The 20,494-nt window shown below is 43.4% G+C and overlaps 1 protein-coding gene across 2 annotated transcripts in view; it reads left to right on the top strand.

Annotated features, from left to right (window-relative positions):
- The window catches only part of CSNK1G1 (casein kinase 1 gamma 1), a 121,177-nt gene that overhangs the window by 11,469 nt on the left and 89,214 nt on the right, over window positions 1–20,494 (top strand). For both annotated transcript variants that reach the window (XM_064517674.1, XM_064517675.1), the window contains exon 2: window positions 11,299–11,393. The gene's annotated coding sequence lies outside the window, so the exon portion shown is untranslated. The remainder of the gene's footprint in view (window positions 1–11,298; window positions 11,394–20,494) is intronic.

Genomic DNA, 20,494 nt, shown 5'->3' with positions numbered 1-20,494 from the left:
GGTTAAATTTATCTGTGCAAAATAGTGCTTTATTCCAGCTTCTGCAAGAAGATTTTAAAGTGTGAGAGACAGTGTACAGAGCTGGACAGTTCTGGCATCTGCTTTGTTGTTTGAATTTGCCTCCTTGTATGAAATAAGACTCTTTGCCTTACCCTCGATGTTCAACTTTAGCAGCTTCTCCTTAAGGCTGATTCTCATTAAATGCATAATTCATCATGCGAGAGTAGTGAAGAAGTTCCCTTCCATGTATAATCAGGCTTCCTGAGCTGCCATCCTCTCAAACACCAGACTCTTCTGGGGTTGGTAGTAGACTGCCAGCTGCATGGGAATGGCTGTTGCTGGGAAGTAGAACAGGATTTTCGAGTGTCTGCTGTGCTTACTTGTGTTTAGGAGTGCAGTGAGTGGTGTGATTTTTTTTTTGGCTTGTGAAAGAAACTCTTTGCAGATGAGTGGGCAAAAACCTTATTATTTGGCATGGGCATTGCTTGCCAGTTGGGACTGTCAGGACTTATCTAGTCTCCCTGCCATTGAGTGAGTTATTGTTGGCACACTGGTCTCTCCTCCTTGCTACAGATAGTACATGTTATCTTTTATTTTTTAGGAGGGGAAATATTAATCTGATTAAAGACTAGGGTTGTTGGGTAATAAGTTGAGTGAATTTCAATACATGAATGTCTGACTAAATCTATTGCATTGTGTTTCTGGTCACGCATCTTTAGCGGAGCTGGAGAACGTACAGAGAAGGGGTGTTAAATTGAAGGCAATGGAGCAGCGGCGTATCCAGGAGAAACAGTCTACGACTGTTTAGCTTGGAAGCACTTCTTTAAATTGCAGGCAACAAACTTCTGGGTCTTGCTGTCCCAGGAATCTGTGGAAGCTGCAAGTTTAGATGCATTCAAAAAAGGATTAGACAAATCCATGGACAGCAGGTCTGTAAAATGGATGCTAGTGGGACTGGGCAGGGGGTGCCCATACTAACATCTCTAATGCAACAGTTGTGGATGCTGGTCGGGCAGCAGACTGCAAAAACTGGCCAGGCTCCTGCTCCCTATAGCATCTCCCCATAGATCTGTGATCGTCATGGTTGGAGAGAGAATACTGGGCTAGGAAGACCACCAGTAGGGCATTTCTTATTTCAAGTGTTCAGTTATCCCAGCTTCGTGGACCCCCTTCCTTTCTGGAATACTTGAAAGGTTGGAGGAGGCAGCAATATTTCTGAAGGGCCATGAAGGATGGCTTGCAATGATGTCTCAGATAAGAGGGAGGGGAAATCTTGAGGTGATTCTCAGCATACGGTACCCTCCTACAGATCTTACATGCTGTAAATACTCAAATGAGATTTGACGTACGAGATACCGTGACTTGCGTGTAAAGGCATTTCAAAATGGGATGGCTAGGAACCGAAACCAGGCAAATAAAAATTAGAAAGATGGGACAAATAAGCTGAACATGAAGTTCTCAGTCCCTTTAAAATGAAAGAAATTCTTGAAATTCCACCTTTGTATGCAGAAAGTGGGAGGAGGTGATCATAATGCTTCTGTTCCGCTCTCCTAGTGCGGGGTTGGGGCCAGCGGACGATCGAGCGTTCCTTTCCAGACCGCGATCAGCTAATAGCCCAGAACGGGGTAGTGACAGCAAGTAGCAGAGTATGTACATGTTGATGCCTCGCTCTGTGTCATTCTGATTTTATGCAGTGTCTGTTGTGATGATCGCAACGCTTCACCGGGGCTGCTTTGCTTGTGTTCGTGTCGTGGCTGATGAACTGTGCTTTGCTTATTGAGTTTCCCAGCTTCCTGATCCATGCCTGAGAAAAACGTAGTCAGAAATTGGACTATTGAACCCCACTTTTAGCATGGGAAATATAAACTTAGTCTTTTTAACACATTCGGGGAACTTTTCATGTAGTTTAGTAGTTAAATACTGAACCTGTGGGTTTAATCTTTCCTTGATATTGAAATCTCCTGTTGTGGAGCGTGAAAAGTTTGTCTGTGGTTGTAACTGCTGTGTCCAAAAGGGGAGGTTTTGATCATGCCTTTCCTATGTACTGCTTCTGGTGCTTGTCAAACCTGTTTCTGAGCTGCTTTAACTCTCTAACCTGGCACAAAATTATCCAGTTATTGTTGGGTTGGTTTTTTCCTGTTGTTACAATGAGTTAGACTTCTTCACAAATAGGTCTGATAAGCACAGGCAGGGGAGAAGACAGCAGGAATTCCTGCTCTTGGTTGCTGCAGCTGTTTGGCTTGCTCCATTTTATGGAGAATATACTTTGTTTTTTTTGTTTGTTTGGGTGTTTTTGTTTTTTTCCATGAAAGCTCTCATTCGGTCCTTGTGCGAGTTCCCAACTGCAAGCATCTTGACTTAAGAACTTTTGGGGGAGCGTGTGGGTTTATTTCCTTAGACTCCTGGTGCTCTTACTTGAATTTTTGACTACCGCTAGCTACAACTATATAATAACACCCAGTAGTCACTTAATAAAACTGCCTCGCTAGCTAGTTAAGTATTGTTCACTGGATTGTTGGCCTCTCTTAAAAGGGGATGATGTATGGAGGAAGAGAACCAGGATAAATAGAAGCTGCAAAGAACCTAAAGTCTACCAGAGCAGAGCTCTTGAGGAACAGCGGAGGTCTTGATGAGCAGTGTAATGGACTTCTCCTGGAAAGACTCACTTGCCTTTAAAGAGCCAGCTGTGTCATCTGAGTATGTGGCAAGCTTCCCACTCTGCAGTGCTCAAGGCCTAAATCTGTCAGGTGGTGAAAATAGATCCCAAATAGCAGCATTTGGGCTAATGGTTTGTGCTTAGGTCTGAGGAGGAGTATCAGCTTAGCAAGCAACTCTTCTAAGGGATATTGAAGTAAGAGTCTGCTAATGATCTAGTAAGCCAATGTATTAAGCGGGGGAATGTTGAACAAATGATCCTCGCTTTGAAGGCTGAGAGGTCAGTGTGTTCTAGCGATGATTGATTAAATTTTTCTTCAAAATATATAAAGAACTGAAGAAATTAATCTTGGGATGTGAATCAGTGGAATCTTGCAAGAAAACTCCTTTGCCTATATGAGATTTTTGGAACATGCTTACACTATCCAAGCCGGGACTGCAGTTGGGGAAGCTATACCTGACCATGTCTAATAAGACATCCCATTTGGGAAGACTTCTTTTAGACTTGAATTAGGAGGGATTTACTTCTCTTCCTAGAATGGATGGGGGAATAGAAATGTTCCTTGTACAGATGCTACCAGCTCCTGAAGAATATAACCTGTGTGACTCATTAAACCCATAGAGGGTTCCTTTTTTTAAAAAAAAAAATCCAAAATATGAACAAAGTGCAAGGTGCTAATAGTGATACTCGATGTGTGATTTAGGAACTGTTTCACAGGAGGATGTAAGGCGAGCGAGCCTGCATAAGACTGAGTGTGTTCTGACTGTTCCTTAACGTCTGTTTTGATAAGATAGTGGAGGTTCGAAATCCCATTTTAAATGTTTCTGTATCTTAATGTTTAGTAAAGACCTATGTTCCTTCTCAGTCCTTCTCTCTGAACTTGCAGCATACCTAGACCGTTAATCAACACCGTTTCACTTGGTAGCCCTCTAATTTCAGGAGAAGTCAAGTAAGAAGCTGTTTCTTTGCTGTGCTGGTAGTTCGATGGGCCCATATGTGTGAGGTGGGGTAGCCCTATTCTAATTGCTCATTCATATAGAACATCTTCTACACCTTGACCATTTGTGTGGAATTACTCATTTTTGATCCATCCTCACTGAGCTGTGTTCAGCTGAACCGAAAACCGTAGGACTGCAGAGAAGGACAGAACCGCTTCAGATGCAGCGTGAGCACAACATGAGAACTCCACTTTAGCTGTTACTGCGTATTACTTCTATGTACAAGTAAGCAAAGAGGAAAAAATCTTACCTGCAGGTTATCTTTGAAACTTCTTTGTCCTTTCATGATTGGAAGAGAGCTCAGCTTTGAGAATGAACGCTTATTTGTGTAGCAATTGTAACTGGGACAGAACTGTTGATCTGTCGCTGTAGTGTTTGAGTGAGACTTTGGTCATCAGAGCAGGACTGCAAAGCTAGGTGTTGCTTTAGTAGCTCTTACACAGGAATAAAAAGCAGATGCTTAGCTTTAGGATGTGGACTTGTTTTTCCCAGGGTCCCACAATATCTTTCAAGGTACAGTTTTTCACACATATGTGTTCTGCAAAAGTTTTGATCATCTGGAAGTGAAAAGTAAGCTACTCTTTATGTAGGCTATCCCAGCTTGATTTCTTTTCAAGTTTTGTAGACTGAATCAAACAGATCAAGGTTTCAGGAGTGGAAGCTAGTAGCAGAAGTGTAAAACATAGTGGTCTTTGTGAGCATCCTCAGCCCAAGAGGACAGAGGAGGAATGGCCTCACTGAGATGTCACTGAGCCATGTAATATCAAATGATTTCTTACCACTTGAAGCAGGTAGTCTTGGAATACCTCAAGGAAGTATAGGCAATGAAAACTTTGTGTAATGAAACTTAATTTGGAGTAGGCAGGACTCTCTGTTCTGAATGATTCGAAAGATTTGAAGAATTTCATTTTAAGGTATTTATGCATCACAAATGAGGCTCTATCTGAACTTGTCCACTTGTTATCTTTAAATTTTTTAGTCTCCTGGTCTTATTCCAGGCACCATTCTGTACCCTTTCATCACAGAGACTGTTGGCATCAGTTTTGAAGTCTTCAGCATCCTTTTATTAACAAAAATTAGGCTTCCTGTTATGCAGGCTGTAAAAATATGTGCACATTTCAGTGGCTTATGAGGCATGTCAAACCTTTACATGCACAAAGATTGCACTCAATTAGGCACGCCAGTATATAACTGAAAAGTTTTGTAAGGGCAAAATTAAGATCTAGACCTTGCAGTGCTCTGTTGCCGCATTTGAAATGCGTGGGCTACTCACGAGTAAGGGGAGCTGGGAGCAATGCTTCGAGTGGTATTTGCAAGGCTTGTGCAAGCAGCAGTGTTTTTGTTTTTTATTTAAGTGTCAGACAACTATTGTTCCGAGTACTGCCCAAGCACGGTGCCAGAATAACTTATACTGGCTTTGACCTTTCTTTTTCATTTGAGCAGAAGAAACGTAGGTATCAGTTTTGGGGTGTATTCAGAGAGGAATTTGTAAATTGAGTCTGCAGAGGAGTTTCACTTTAAGTGTAGTTGTTAAGGCAATCAGCCTTGCGCTCAATTCTTCTTCAGGTCTTGAATATGAGTATCTGTTTCTGGTGAAAAGACAGTAACATTTACCCAACAAGATATGACCTTCTCCCCTTTTCTCATTGCTGCTTCCCATCTTTTGAGGGCGAACCTGGTTTGCAAACAACCTTAATGTAATGGTTTGGGTCCTCTCTCCTCCACTGCTGCTTTACTGTACGCCAGGCATAGGCTTTAATACCTACTGCTAGTTGGCAAATAATGCTGCTTGCTTATTCTATACGGTCAAATTTGGTCTTCTACTTTGTGTCCCTTCTGACAAGAAGTGGTTGTTTTCATCCATTGCTAATCCTTTAACGTTAGCTAGGTTTGGTCAAGTCAATACAATCAGGAGCGGCCTGTGTGGGAGGATGGTCCACTCTCCTCCACTACGAGATTTAGGGAGCATCAGATGGAGGCAGGTTCAGAACAAACAGGAGGAGGTTGTTTTTCAGGCAGTGAATAATGGACTCTCAAAACCAGCCAAAGGATGCTGGAGCTACAAAAAGGTGGTGCAGGTTCAGAGGGAGACTGGACAAGCTCATGACGAGACTCCGTTGAGTGTTACTGAATACATAGAAACATAACTGACTCGGGAGGGCCCAGAATGAAAAATAGTTGGAGGTTAGAAGAGTTGCACAGGAAAGCTATGTATGCTTGCCCTCTTCTTTCTCTTTCTCAGGCATCTCCTTATGGCTGCTGTTTCAGACTCAAATCTAAGCTAGATGGGTCTTATTAAGTTCAGCTCTGTTAACTTGCAGAGGACGTGGCCTTAGTTATTTTGGTGCCATCCTCTGAGCTGTATTTGTTCATGATTTCTGTAACCATTTAGCAACCGGAGCAGTATGTGGATGGAGGTGCAGGTGGCATGTCTGAGCTACTCGTCTGATTGAAGTTAAAAACGTGGCCTAAGACTAGGCACAGACCTCTCTGCTGCACTTGGTAGTGGAGCTCTGATGTGGGTAAGACTGAAGGAGCTTTGCCACATGGTTGGAGATACTAAAGCAAACCTGTAGGCTTCAGAATGACTTCAGGTTGGGTAAAGGAGGGAAATGAGGCAAGAAATAGGAACAGTGTGAGGGTATGGTCACATACCTAGCAGTTTCCTTGCAAAAATGGGTTCTCAGTCCTCCATAGTCCTTGGCTGTGTTGATCCTTCCTTCTTGTAAGGTGACAGGATGAACCAGATCGGGGAACCAATCTCAGAAGATGGTAAAATGAATATTTAAAGCGTGTCTCCAGTGTGATCTCTCTGTTAGCAAACGGGTTACCAACATGAGGGGAACAAGGCAGATGGGTTGGGAGCTGCCTTAACCTGGCAATGGCTTTGAGAGGAAAGCACGTGTAACTACACAGCTTAAGTGATCCTTCCTTGCTCCTTCCTCACTCTTTTGCACTTGCACATAACGTGCAGCTTAAATTTGCTGAACTCTGGATTGTCATGCCAATTGACATTCCCTCTAAAGAGACATTTCTTGTATGTTGGCACAATAGGAGAGGAATGTTTGATTTTTACAAACTCATCTATTTATTGCTTTTAGTCATTAGGCAGACTTTTCCCTGAAGTTGCCTTTTGGGGGAAGGCTTTAGTATGTATAGATGCTTTTACTAGTTTCCTCACTGCCACTGAAGGTGCTTTAGATCTCTGGAGTCTTTAAAAATGTTAGTACCTTTTAAAGTTTTGAAATTGTATTAATATTTTGGGGGGTTGTCTTTGCTATTTTAAGTGTTTTGGACTTTTTTTTGGTAACAGTTCTGGCTAAATGTCTGTATGAGGGGAGACTGAAACACTGGGTGGTGGGATGAAACTGAAGAACATGGTGTTTTCCTTGAGATTGTTCGTGTGCTTCTGTTTTTCAGCAAAAAGGATGACTTCATGTAGGGAAGACAAGCCTTTATCTAGACAGAGCTTTTAAATGACTATATATTTGACTTGGAGTAGTAATATGTTCCAGGTATTATGCCAAAACTGTTTGACAGTGCTGAGTTCTCCTGAAAAGACTTTCTTGTGCACCAGAAATAGTCTACAAAGACCTTATTTCTCCATATGGATATAGAACTCCTTGGTTTAAAATATGCTGACTTGCACATATCTTGAGCCAAGTCTGGCTGTGGCTCGTTTGAAGAATGACTGCGTTGGTTTCTGGAGAGCTGATCCAAATTCTGTACGCGGCTGCACAAACTTCTCATTGTTCAAACTCGAGATGAGCGCTGGAGCGTCGCGTTGGCTACTCAAGTTTTGTTCCAGCATATAATACTGTTGGGAGACTTCTCTCTTTTGTGTGAAGGCTTTGCAGTGGGGAAGTGGGTTAGGTTAGATTTTTTTAATCATGCTGCCGTGCTTTCGTTTGATAAGACAGTAGGAGCCTCAAGCCTAAAGACGGGGCATTTTTTAAGTATTACCCAGAGTTTTGCGCTGCTAACTGGTAATACAATAATAAGACAAAGTACAAAAGACCTAAAGCTGTCTGTGGAGCAGCTTCCTGAGAGAACTAATAAGGCATGGTTTAGTAGAGTCGTCTTCCCTGCTATGACAGAAGCTACATCTTCCTCTGGGAGCCAAGAAGTGTCTGCAGTATAGCCCAAACTAGAAAGCACTCTGTCTCTGGAAATCACTTCTCTGTTCTGACTGGCACAGATCCCCCTGGCCCCTGGAGGAGATGAAAGATCTGGTTGTGTACTCAAAGGGAGCAAATATTATCTATTCATGAGCTGCCTTCAGGGACATTAGTTTTTACTCTGTTGCAGCTAAAGCAAGCTCAAAAGCTGGCTTCTCTTCTCGTCCTCGCTTTGAAAAATAATGGGAAAAAACATCTAGCAAAGCTTAAAGCTTCTGGTGTGGCCTTTTTCTCTCTCGCTGACAGCTGGAAAAGGATTTGGTGTCTGCGAAGCTTCCCCTGTCGATTTGATAGTGTTTATCTGACTGCTGCGGCCTTCGAGGTCGGAGCAGAGATGCTGCTTGTTGGCAGTGTGCTGAGAACAGGCAGGTGCCTTCGCCTTGCCTACGTCAAGTGATGCAGAGGAGCATGTCCGGAGTACAAGTGCTTGGGACTCGTGCCCAGCTCCAGCTCCCCAAATGCTTCGTATCCCTCCGTTTTGGGTGTTCTGTGAAATAAGCACTGCTTTTCCTGAAGAGAGTGTTTTGGGGGGAACCAACGCAACCTTATTGAAACCAAATTGTGTTATTTCCGCATTATTGTGCGAAGCCAAGGTCCAGGCAGTTCAACCTGGCATGTGTGTCGATAACCCTAAAGCCTAGCTACTGCTCTCAAGGGGATGTCACAGGAAATGGGCAAAGTGGCTGGAGGTATTAAATAACATGCAAAAGTTGAATTATCTGTCAAAAGCTGGAAAAGGTCCTTCTCGCTGTTCTTGGTTTCAGACTGCCTCCTTCATTCTCATTCCCTCTTGCTGTAGTGGCTCCCTCCACCTTCATCTTCTCTTCAAGAAGAGGCACAAGCCCCTTTTATTCTGCATAAGCTGTACAGTTTGCTGAAAATGTTAATCCAAAATGGAGTTCATTACCATGATAAACTTGTGCACCAACTGGGTTGTTCTACATATTCGAGCTTGTTCACCACTGCTTTTTTTGCTACGAGGGTTGGCTGTTTCATGCCATACTTGCAACTGAATGAGGTTTCCAGCCTCTCATGTAGGTTGTTCCTCTGACGTGTGCTGCAATCATGAGCCAAGTCCTTCTTGTTACTCTGGGGTCCTTCACGCTTTGCTTGAGAGATCTTGGTAGTGGACAGGGCTTCTGGGACAGAAAATGAGCTCAACCCAGCTTTTTAACCTCCAATGCTCTCATGAGACTGGGAGTCCCATCTGAGAACGAGCTGTTATGGGAACAGGGGAGGGCCAGGGAGGAGTCCTGTTTGCCGTGCTGTGGGTTGAAAGGTCTCTTAGTAAATTGGTTTTCTGAAGCACAGACGGAGTTTTGTATCTTGGCCTTAGTAGCAGGAAGTCACAGGGACTGACCAACGCTGGGGATTCAAAGTTACACTTCGAGTCTTCCATAATGCGCTTGTGTTCTTGTCTTCAAGCAGAACATGAATAATATGTAATTCCTGGCTTCAGGCCTTAACCCTAGCGGAGCTTGAGATGATTTATTTGCTTTTGTTCCGTAAGTAAATAATTGTAATTTAGAGCACGTTATAAGTAAATTCTTTCACTTAGGTGCTGTGTTTGCAGATGCCAGTACTTCTTGGAGGTCGTTGTTTATATAAACAAACTGAGGTATTTTTTGACCAAACATCCCAATATGGCATTTCTATGCAGTACTTCCCCCCCACACACTCTCCCAAGCTGCAATGTTGGGGTGTGTTTAAGGTGGAAAAAGAGCAAGCTTCCCTAGGTTAAAAAGTGTTCAGCATTTAAGTATGTGGAGTGTCAGGTTCATGGGATTGTCCTTCCATTCTTTGCCCAAGAGCACTGTTTGGTCTGCTTTGTCAAGCCAATAAAAAGCACTGCGATCCCACTTTGACTATGAGTATAAGTGCTTGCATGTCCTCTGCGGTTTAGTTGGGTACAAGTTTGGCTGGTTCTTCCTTGCTTTGACCTTTGACTGGGTCAAATAATCTAGTTTTACTTGGTACTAAACTCTAAAGTTTTCCTTAATGCTTTAGAAGAACTGTGATATAGGGGGATATATTCAGCTACCTGATGTCGTGCCATTTTGAAAGGATGAGTGTTGCTTAGACCTTGTAAGCTGAAGCCTTAAGTGGTGTGTTTTCCTCATCCCAGCGGCTGGTTTTACTCACAAATTGGTGCTGGGTAGTTGAGGTCAAGGATTAATAATGATAGCTGCTGTGAGCTTAAGACTTTTGAAGTCTCTTACAATGCAGTTGAGCAAACCTCATAGTTTCTCGAGAGAAGAAATTATGAACAATATGGAGAGAATGTATGTGACTTGGACTGGACTGGCAAGAAGCTTATAAAAGTACAGGGCAGAAGTAGACCCAAATTCCTGCATGCTTCAGTCAAAGTGGTGACTCTTGGTAACCATGACTTTGACGCATCTTGTACTTGCTGTTGGAGAAAGCAAAAAAAACAAAAACAAAAAACAAAAACAACAATAACACAAAAACCCCACAACTCTTCTTGCTAATATAGAGCACAGGGCTTTCTAAAGTGAGAAAAGTTTACTTCTGCTGGGGTCAGGGTAGAGAGTAGACTGTGTTTCTTTTCCCTGCCATGTGCTTGTGGAACCAGTGATATCAAAGGGCAGTACGGACCCTTAAACTTCTACCTCTGCTGTAATAATTAGGAAATTAAGAAGAAAAGCCCTAGCTTAGGGATGGGCTTTGAATGCCCTTAGGCATTTGGGAGCAGGGGTTAGCACATTGCAGAGCGTTGTGTGTAAGGGAGTCTGACTTGGTACTTCAGTGTCAGATAAGCCTGTCTTCTAGGTGGCTGTTAAGGCTTTTCAGATCTTGAACTTGCTGTTTAAAACTTACTTTTATTTTTGTTTTAACAGTCCACATTTCTCAAAAGGAAGTTAAATGTCTAAATTTTGAACAAAAAAGGAAGCGGCCTGTATCTGGTCATCCAGGGCAGTTCCATCATCCAGTTTCATTTTGGTTCAGCCTTGGTGTCCCGGTTATGGAGCACTCCCCCTTAGGAACTGGTGTTTGAGCCCTGTTCTGCCCTATGGGCTATGCACTCGGGAGGATGTTATTTGGGGGGCGGGAGGGGAAGAAAAAAAGAAACGAGCACAAACCCCCCTTGTGCTTCCTTCTGGCCAAAGGGCCCGGAGCATCGCAGGAGCTGTAGTCAGCCCGTGGATGCTGCCTCATGGGAGTTCAGGTTTGGGAACCTGTTTGCCAAGGTGGGGAAGCAGCTTACTGAAAACACAAACCAAAATCACTGAGCAGTCGGAAACATCTGTATTTTAAGAAAACACTGTCCTCTTTTGAACGAAAATTCACGTCCTGATTTGGAGTAAGGGGAAATATTAGATTTTTCTATAGGAAGAGGTTTTTGGCTCTCTGTAAAGTGTAAAGCAAGACTGGAAGCTGTTGCATTTAGACTTTCTAAAATGTCTGCTTTTATTTATTTATTTATTTATTCTTAAAATCACTACAGGTATGACTGGCTAGCTGCTGTGCTGCTCTGATGCCCCAGTACTTGCTTACGCTGTGATTTCGGATAACAAAGACAAGTGAATTACGAAACATATGGTGAGTATAGTTTGAGTTGATATTGTGGAAGATCTTAGCATGCAAATCCCATCTTCATTCCTCAAAAAAAGATGTATAAGGGGAGGTGCTTTAAAATGCAGTAACGTCTAGCCAGAATATGTGAAGTGGCCCTCAGGCCTGCGGGAGGATGCTTAGAGATCTGAATGAAAGCTGCTCAATTCTTATTGCATGTTTCCATTTCAATATTTTCGTTTTGTCAGTGCTGTGTTTTGGGGTTTGGTTTTGTTTTCACCAGAAATAATTTGCCTGGAAGCTTAACGCAAATTGCATCCCTGATTGAACTTCCCTACCTTTAGTTCTAGAAATGTATGTGTTGAGAGCTGGAAACCAGGTAACTGCAAGGATGCCTGTCAGTGGTGAATACCTTGAATAGGGAAATTGTTCAAGTTGGGTAGGATATAAAGTAGGGGAGAGTCCGAAGTCTTTCATGAGGAACTGAAGCTTCTCTAAAAGCGCTTTAACTTTGTTATGAAATAAGCAGAAAACTAAAAATCAAAGATGTTGAGAGAACTTTCTTTCCAGAACTGAGAGCAAAATCAGTAACGCTCCTAGGTGAGTATGTCTGACTTCAGTATACGTAGGACACTACTGCCTGTTTCAGGAAATCGGTGATGGGGAAAAAATAATAATAAAAACTTTTGGAGATGCTGTTTCTGCTTTTGGACAAAATAACTTCACAAAACAAATTCTTTCTAAATCGTAATTTCTGGTTTAAATTTCTCATATAGAAAGCCTAATGAGCTTTTGAGTTTTGGTAGTCTCGACTAACTGGGGAGAAAGAGATGGGGGGAAGGGCCAGGAACTGTTTCACGCTTCCAGCCTGAAGGAGAAATGTGTTGTCAATTTTGCTTGATACGGTATGTCAAATTATTTTGCCGTTTTGTCCCTTAAAAATGATTTCCCTCTCTTCTTGGTGCTAGTAGTACAAGTGTCATTAATTGCTTGAAACTTCTTCAGACTGGTGCAGTATAGTGCTTTCAATATCTTTCTGTGAATCCAAGAGGGACTGTAGTTATCCGACTGTGCTTTATTTTACATTGTTTTGTCTTAAAGATAAGCCCCTGAAGTCTAAAGAAGCATGCTTTGTTGACATGATGTTGCGGAGGGTTTCTTGTGTGACTTGAAGACATTGGTTTGTTTTTCCTCATCCCTGCCTGGAGGATGTTTGGGATCTTGGGAACCTTTTTATCAGATGAAGCAGTTTCTGTGGGGTTTGGAATCGGCATGCTTTTTCACTTGAGAGAAGCTTCTGCCCAGCTCAAGATGTCTAATTTTCCCCCTCACCACTTGCTTTCTATTCAACCGTTTGCACACAGATGTGGATTTTAAGCAGAGACTGTTGGGCAGTATGAACACTAAATCAGATGATGAGTAAACCCAAGTGTACATTTTTTCCCTTTAATATATAGTAGAAGTTGATAATATATTACTGAAATTCTTTACTAATTCCAACACTGAAAAAGTGGCACTGTCTCAGCCACAGATCTTGTTCCTGACCTGTCTACACCTGTATCCCATTCCTGCCTCCTGTGTCTCTTTTATTTTTCCTGTGAATTTTAAACTTCATATTTCAACAAGCTCTGGTTTGCCCCGTGTCATGCTTTCATCAGCCCACACTTCTCCGTAAGCTAGCACCCCGGCTCGTGTCATCACTCGTTCAAGGAGCGTTTGTATCCTGCCTCAGGACCCTCCAGCGGAGGTGTGCTGGCCTGGTGGCTTCTCAACATCAACGCAGCCTCAGCTCCTGCCCTTGTGAGAGGAAGACACTTTGCCCATAGGAGTTGAGGAGTCGGCTCTTGACTCTATGTTCTGCTTTGATATGCTTGGTGAACCTGCAGTGCCATGTCCACAGCAACTGGAGGAATCTGGCTTTAGGAGCAAGTTCTTCTTGGCTGGTGTAAACAAATGAGAACAGCAGTGGAACTCCTGGCTTAAACAGTTGCTCATGGGGCACATCTCCAGTGTGCTCAGTAAGCGGTGTCTTGGAGTGGCTTTCTACAAAATAGCGATAGATTCACTGCATGCTAATATGAGATAGTCCTGGGCCAGTGGTGACACGTACAAGATAACACTATACCATCTAAGCAGTTGGAGCTGATTGCAGAGTGGACTTCAGGCAGTGCTGGAGGAAGCTCATTGCCACCAAAGTCTTTGTGTGTATTTTGAAAAAAAAGGAGACAGCAGTGAAAGCCTTAGGTGCCTCCGCTGTTCAGCGGCTGTGTATTGTCAGTGGTCCTGATGAGTGAGTGGTACTGAAAATATCCTTCTGTGCTCGAAGCTTTCTCGTTGTATTAGTCATCCATCAGGCTTCTGGATTATTTAAGTGCTGAAGCTCTCCTCAAAGAACAGTGCTATCTATTTGTAGAAAAGTACATAATGTGAAGCGCAATTCCAGTATATTAGTGTTACGCTGTTTGAGATGTTCTCAGGAATGCTGTGTCTCCTGATGCAGGACTTCATGATCTATAAAGCCCCTATAAAAGATCTGTAATCTTACGAGGCTTCTGGTTTGGTCTTAGGGCTTTGAATGGTGATGTCATTAGAGCTTCTTGTCAGCCGTCAGCTTTTCCTCTCAAAATCAAGCCTCTAGTGTAGTGCTGTGTAGCTTTATCTTTTGGGCATTGGACTCAAAGCACTGATAAATCCCAAGGAAAAGGACTGAAAAGGTGCTCTGTAGTGTTAAGGAAAAGTACTTGCTTTGTTAGGCATGGGGGCTCTAAGTCAAACTGTTAAGGACCAAAACCATCTTGCATAGCTTCTCAACTCATACTGACTTGATATAAGTCTGAAAATGCCTACAGCTGAACTGGTCCCCTTTTCACCTGTAACTCCTCTTTCTCTAGCAGAACTGTTTCTGCAGAATCTCTAGGGCAGCTGCTAGCTAGAATATTGATTGTAATACAGCATGATTATATTTTCATGGACTTAGAGAATTTGAATCTCCGTTACTTCTCTAATGCATATGGGTTAACTTCATTGTATTCTAACCCCAAAATTAAGCATAGTTTTTCATGTAATGTTTGAGATATGTATGCTGGCAAAACACTTGTTCTTGCTTATGCAGTCTGCTTTTATGTAACTCATTATTTTTGCTCAAATGTTGCAGATAGTCTGTTTCCTCTAGCAACAGCCACCAGATGTTTAGCTGAACAAGACTTAATTCTTTAAAATTGACCTGTAAGAAATGTGTGAAGGCGAAGCCGGGGGTGGAACAATTGTATGTCAGCATGATTTCCATTTACTTGCTAAAAACCCAGTGCACGTTCGCAGTTTCATTAGAACAACGACGAATCCTTATTTTTTATTGTATGCTATGAGGCCTTTTCTATAGTTTTTAACGTTTCCATAAACGTACTGTTCTGGGGAAAAATCAAGCTGTCTCAGGGGAATTGGTATTATTTGGGCAATTAGCACTGTGTGGGCCAAATCTGTCTGGCGGATGTGCTGCCATGCTGATCCTGCTGTGAATTCTGGTTGTCATCTAGGCTTCTTACGTAGCCGTAGGTCTTCTGTGGTCTTGTTCTTTGCCAGGCTCCTTCTGGTTATTTAACATCTCCACGGGAAGTCAATTGCTGTCTCAGTTTCGCAGGTAGGTAAAAGAGGAAGTGTGTCCTGCCTCTGTGTTGTAGAACAGGGGTCTTCTGAGCACCGCTAATGGCTTGCGGGCCATGAGTGAGCCACCAGTTTTGTTGGTGACCATCCCCCATTTCTGCAGCATCCTCTAATCTGCCAGTGCCTCCTGGGAGCAGAGCTGATGGCCTAATGTTTTATGGGGGACATGGGGTGAATAGAGTCCTGATAGTGACTGCTGAGAAGTTCAAGCAGCCTCTGTCTCTGAAATGTGCCCGTTGCAGAGCTTTGAGGAGCACTGTCTTTCCAAGGCTGTGCTCGGCACTGGAGACTACGCAGGGACACTGTGCTGGGGGTGAATGATCTGGTACACAGACTCTTGGATCTGTTCTGCTCTCTCTTGGGATAGTATGTAGCCTTCCTCTGGACATGCAGAGTCCCGGTAAATCAGAGTAAAGCTGCACTGTTTCCCTTCCCCCAAGAATATTTTCCTCCAGATCCTGTAACACTTCCCTTGTTGTGCAGTTCAGACATGAAGGTGTGTGTACTGGAGGACCAAGCCGGCTGTAATAGTCTCCTCTTGCCTTGAGGCATGGCCTGACCTTAAGCTTAAAGTACAGAACAAGCAGTAGCTAATGTGGTGTCTCCAAAAGCACGTCTGTGAACAGCACGATCGGCACAGGTAAGGTGCAGCTGTCCTTCAGGAATCCAAAGGCATGAAAAGCGGCACAGATGATCTTCAAGAACAAATTTTAGTGGCCTCTGACTGGGGGCACTGGTGACAGGTCCACAGTGAAGAAGTATACATCAAGAGAAGTAGTACAGCTCTGCAAAGGGCTGCAAGGTGTCAGAGTTCAGAGTATCTGCTTGTTTAGGTGAGAGGTGCTTCTGGAGATACTACTTACCTAGTACTGGAAGCACTTCGGGTCTCAGTACAGATGTTCCAGTTGTCTCGATTACGTATCTCAATGCACGCTAGCCTTTTTTCTTGGTGCCTTTCTGGAAGTTCTTAATACCTCCCACAAAATCCTGCCATAGCTCAGGAGGGAGGTAACTTCAGTGTCCTGTTTTCCCAGTAAGATGTGAGACTGGTATTTGAAGAAGTACCTCCAGCTCCTCTCCCTCGTGTTGCTCGTGTCAGGTTTTAGCTTACTAAATATCTGCCAGTTCTGAAATCTAGTGTTTCCTATCCTGTTTTCTCCTAATGGGATGGGGGAGGGAGGTTGTGCTGTGTTCTAGTGCTCGAAAAACATGTGAGGGTGGAAGATGTGGCTGCAGTTTTAGTTAAAGCTTTTGCTACTGCAGTTAACACAAATGAAAGCCTTTATGTTCTTGGCACTCTGCTATTAGACAGGATACAAAAAGAGCTACTGGAAACTACCAGACAACAGGCTGATATTTAGGAAGCAAAACTCTTTGAGAACATGCATTTATCTTGAGTTCTAAGAAGAATCATAAATGTCCAATTGTCTGCAATGTTCTTAGCTGTCAATCTCATGGAGCTGCAGTATGAAACAACTTGCTGCTGCTGCTAAGGGTGATACCATCTACCTGTAACTCTCCTTCTACTGGCTTGGAGACTTTTCTAACCTCTCAGTAAGGATTCAGCTCAGGAACCTGACAGAAAGCTCTTCAGTTACTGCTAGGTGAGTGAGATGAGTTGGCTCACCAGCAGGTCAGGTGGGTGCCAGAGCCAGTGAAATGGAGAGTCTGGGAGCATTTGATGGATGGATGGAGGAGCAGGAACATGCCTTTTACGGTATTTAAATGTTAAATTGGTTAAGCCATCTTTAAAACTTCTCTGATGTGTACTAGGCATGGATGTGACTTTTTTCTGGTAACCTAAGGGCTACTCAGCTTTTGTAACAAACTCCTCTCTGTTGTGCTCAGCCAGCAGGAGACAGCCAAAGCCTGCCTTAAACCTCTACTGTGGCTTCCCTTGTACCCAGGACACTGGCAGAGGAGAAGGCTAGGACCAGGCAAGGTCAGGAGGAGATGCATGGGAGCGGTACAGCCAGGCTCTGCTCTGGTTTGCCCGGCCCATTTTTGGGGTACTGGATACTGAAGCTCTCCCTCTAACCCTGGCAACAGGCTCAGGAGTGCTGGGACTCACTGCTCTCCAGTGCTTAAGAAATAATAGGTCTGTCTTGCACTGCTGAGGGTGTAGCATGCTGGTGGGGAGACTGCTAGTGCTGTGTTTGAAGCTGTTACCTCCTGGGCAGGGTGTTGTCCGTGAGCTGCTAGTTGAAGAGCCATGACCTTGACCTATGGCTGCTGGCTCTGGGGAGGTAACTTTGGATTGGAGTTGCCCTGTCTTTGCTTAATTTCAGTTTTTAGCCTGTCTCAGTCTGTCAGCTAAACTACTAAGGCTGCTGTAGTCTAGGCTAATGATGGCCTGTTACCTCCCTGGGGATGGGGTGGAGGAGTCTGAACCGTTCTGTGATGTGGAAGCAGCTTTTCAGACTCCTAGGGTGCTTTAGAGGATTTGTGGAGCCACTTGGAGATTCACCTGAAGTTAGCTGGTAGGGCCAACATGAAAAGTGGATAGAAAATGTTACTGGGATAAACTGATGGCTGTCTGAGAAAGATTTTCTCACTGTTTATTTACCTTGGGTCATGAGAAGCCTGGAAGTAAATGCTTAATTGCTTCACTTCTCAGTTTTTGGATGTCTTTGTCTTGCACCTTCTTGCAGTGCTTCAGCACTTGCAGTTTATTGAATATTAAACATGTCATCACGTATCTGAACTACTACAAGATCAAAACTAGAAGCAGAGTACATGTGGAGCTTTGACTCGCACCCAAGCTTTGTGTGTAGTTAGGTGTCATAAATAGATCTGTGAAAGCTTTTCTGCAGTGGTGCATGGATGCCTTGTCTTACTGGTTGCTTTTCTGTGAAAAACCAGAAAAGCTGAAGTATGTTAATTGACCTGGCCTGTACCTGGTCACCACATGGATCAGACGTAAGCTGCTTTCCTGTACTAGCGTGTGAGTTGGGAATATTGTTTTACAGAACAACTAACCTCTTAAAATAAAAGCCGCTAAGTTGTACCTTCCACAGTAGTCCAAGGAATGTTTCCTTTCACTGCTTGTGCTGCCTTAATCCTTTTATTTTCTCAACATGCAGGTGTGCAAGGAAGGCTGGAGGAGATGCAGGCGCTGTTTGCCTGTATGCAATGCCATTTCAAGGGAGACCAAAAGAGTCCTAGCAGTAACCAAACCCACTCCTGTGCAGCTGAACCAGTGATGGACAGCCACGCTAACAAGCACCGATTTGCTAGGTGCTGTCACTTGTCTAGTTGGTTGTGTGTTTGTAGCAGAGCACTCTGTTCAGAAGAATGGTTCCTGGGCATCTGGCATCTTTTATTTCCTTTCGGGAATCCTTTGGTGTGAGAGGTCCCGAGTTGTGCTCTGCCGCGTTTGCATGTGACCCATGGGGAAAAAAACAGATAAGCTTCAGATAGGCACTGTTCTGCTTACTTCCTAGCCAGCTGACAGGTAACGGTAAAGCGGTTTCTACTGGTAAATACATAGTCACTGTCCCTTCTTCTCTGCCTCAAGCAGCAGCGGGGATTTGCAATGTTGTGATAAGTCCTTTGATAAAGAGTTCAGCTAATGAAGCTGGGTTTTGTGGGTGGTTATACCAGCTGTTTGACATCTGACTAGTACTTTGTAGACACGGCCAGGCAATGATCAATCCCACACAAAGGTGTCTGAATAGAACATATTTAAATAGGTTTCCCCCTTCTCTCCATTTAATTGAGTTATCTTACCTCCATGTGCAGTTTCATCTGCTTGTCCTGAGACAGTTTGTGCAGAGGGATGGTTGTCAGACCAAGAGAATTTAGTTTCCGTGTTAAGGTTGAGGGTTTATGTGCTGGAAAGTACGACTTCTAGCGTTTCCTCTAAAAGGCAGCAGATGTCAGATTGTCCTCAGTGTCCTTTTGTCCTAAGCTTCTTCAGTTGAGTTAGAATCAAATCTATATGGTTCCTGTGACAAAACAATATTCTTTCATCACTTTTTGTTCTCATCTATGAACAGAGAAAAAGAAAAGACTTTGTCTGATGTCAGTGTCCAAGTTGGCCGCTTTGAAAGCTGCATCATGTCTCGCTTTCTGGGATGCTGTCTTTGGGGACGTAGCGCTAGTCCTTTGAGCAAGAACCCTGATTTGCCTCACACTAGCCCTGGAGGCGACAGGCTCAAGATGAAGAGGAGCTATCTCACTTGACGCAGGCCGAGTATTGTTCTGCAAGCTGTGGATACCAAAAGTTTACATAAATTTGGAAAGAAATGGGACAAGTTCATAGAAGCGGGGGAGAAAAAAATCAGTGCAAGTTTTTTGCGTATAATGATACCACTTTGGGTCATTACAGCGTGTGTCCCCCTGACTCCCACACTATGTATTTCCTGTGCTCCATGGTCTTGTTTAAACATCTGCTACTGGCCTCTTAAGATGGGGGGTTGTTCACGTGGACCTTTTGTCCCCCTCAGTGCGGTTTTTCGTGTTCTGATTGCACCTGCACTTTCACTGCATGAGTTTCTTCTTAAAATCCCAAATGTCTCATGCCTTGTGCCACCTGCAGTTTCTCATGATTTGACTGAGAAAGCTAAGCTGTAAATGGCTTGCATTTTCATTTACATGTGGTGATTCAAAGTGATATTTTGTAGCTGAAAATGGAATAATTTCTAGGTTTCGAAGCGCACAGGATGACTTTCCTTTATTTAAATAAGTGTGTGATATACAGGCACATACTGGGCATTATGTATAAACACTATCAAAATACACTATTCTACTCTTTCCAAAAGGTTCTGTAGTTACCTTGTTCCCACGTGGCAGAACTGCATTGTGGGCTTGTTTTTCGGCTTTCTCAAGCTTGTGCTATTTGGATAAATGAGTGTAATGAAGTCATTCATTTTGAAAAGATAGTTTAAAGATGATGCCTAACTATGATCTGTAGCTGGGGGGACCAGGGGGCTTCAACAATGTATTCTGAGCGGCTCGGTGGTTTATTTATTTGACTGAAGATCTTGGGGTGGGAGAGGATACGCAATGGGAGGTTGGTGTCTTTTGGAGGACAGAGAGATACTGAATAGTGGAAGCACTCAGACTTCTCCCCTGGTAAGGAGGTGGCTCTCTTAATGGGACAAAAAACCCTTGTTAAAGCCTTATATATTTTTGTTATTCACAGGTCTGTCCCAGTTTGTCCAAGATAATGTGTGAAAGCATTTAGCCTCCAGGTGGAAGAAAGAAGAAAACCGATGGCCTGAAGAGTCACTCTGCTGCATTGGGCTGCTTAATACTCCTACCTTTATTAATTTTTTTTTTCTCTTTTTGTGTGAGGACTCAACTCCTATCGTGTCCCCAGCCTAGAATAGCACAGTAGATCTATGGCAGTCTGAAGGGTCGGTTCACAACTGTTTCTTCATGGCGGGGGAAAGGAGGGGAGAGAAAATGAATATGTTTTAGTGCTTTAGATCATGATCTTAGAACTAATAGGCTGGAATAAGGTG

This window comes from Dromaius novaehollandiae, chromosome 10 (assembly GCF_036370855.1).
Source record: "Dromaius novaehollandiae isolate bDroNov1 chromosome 10, bDroNov1.hap1, whole genome shotgun sequence".
Lineage (NCBI taxonomy): Eukaryota > Metazoa > Chordata > Aves > Casuariiformes > Dromaiidae > Dromaius > Dromaius novaehollandiae.
Note: the sequence above shows the minus strand (reverse complement) of the source record. Positions and strands in the feature narration are given on the sequence as shown.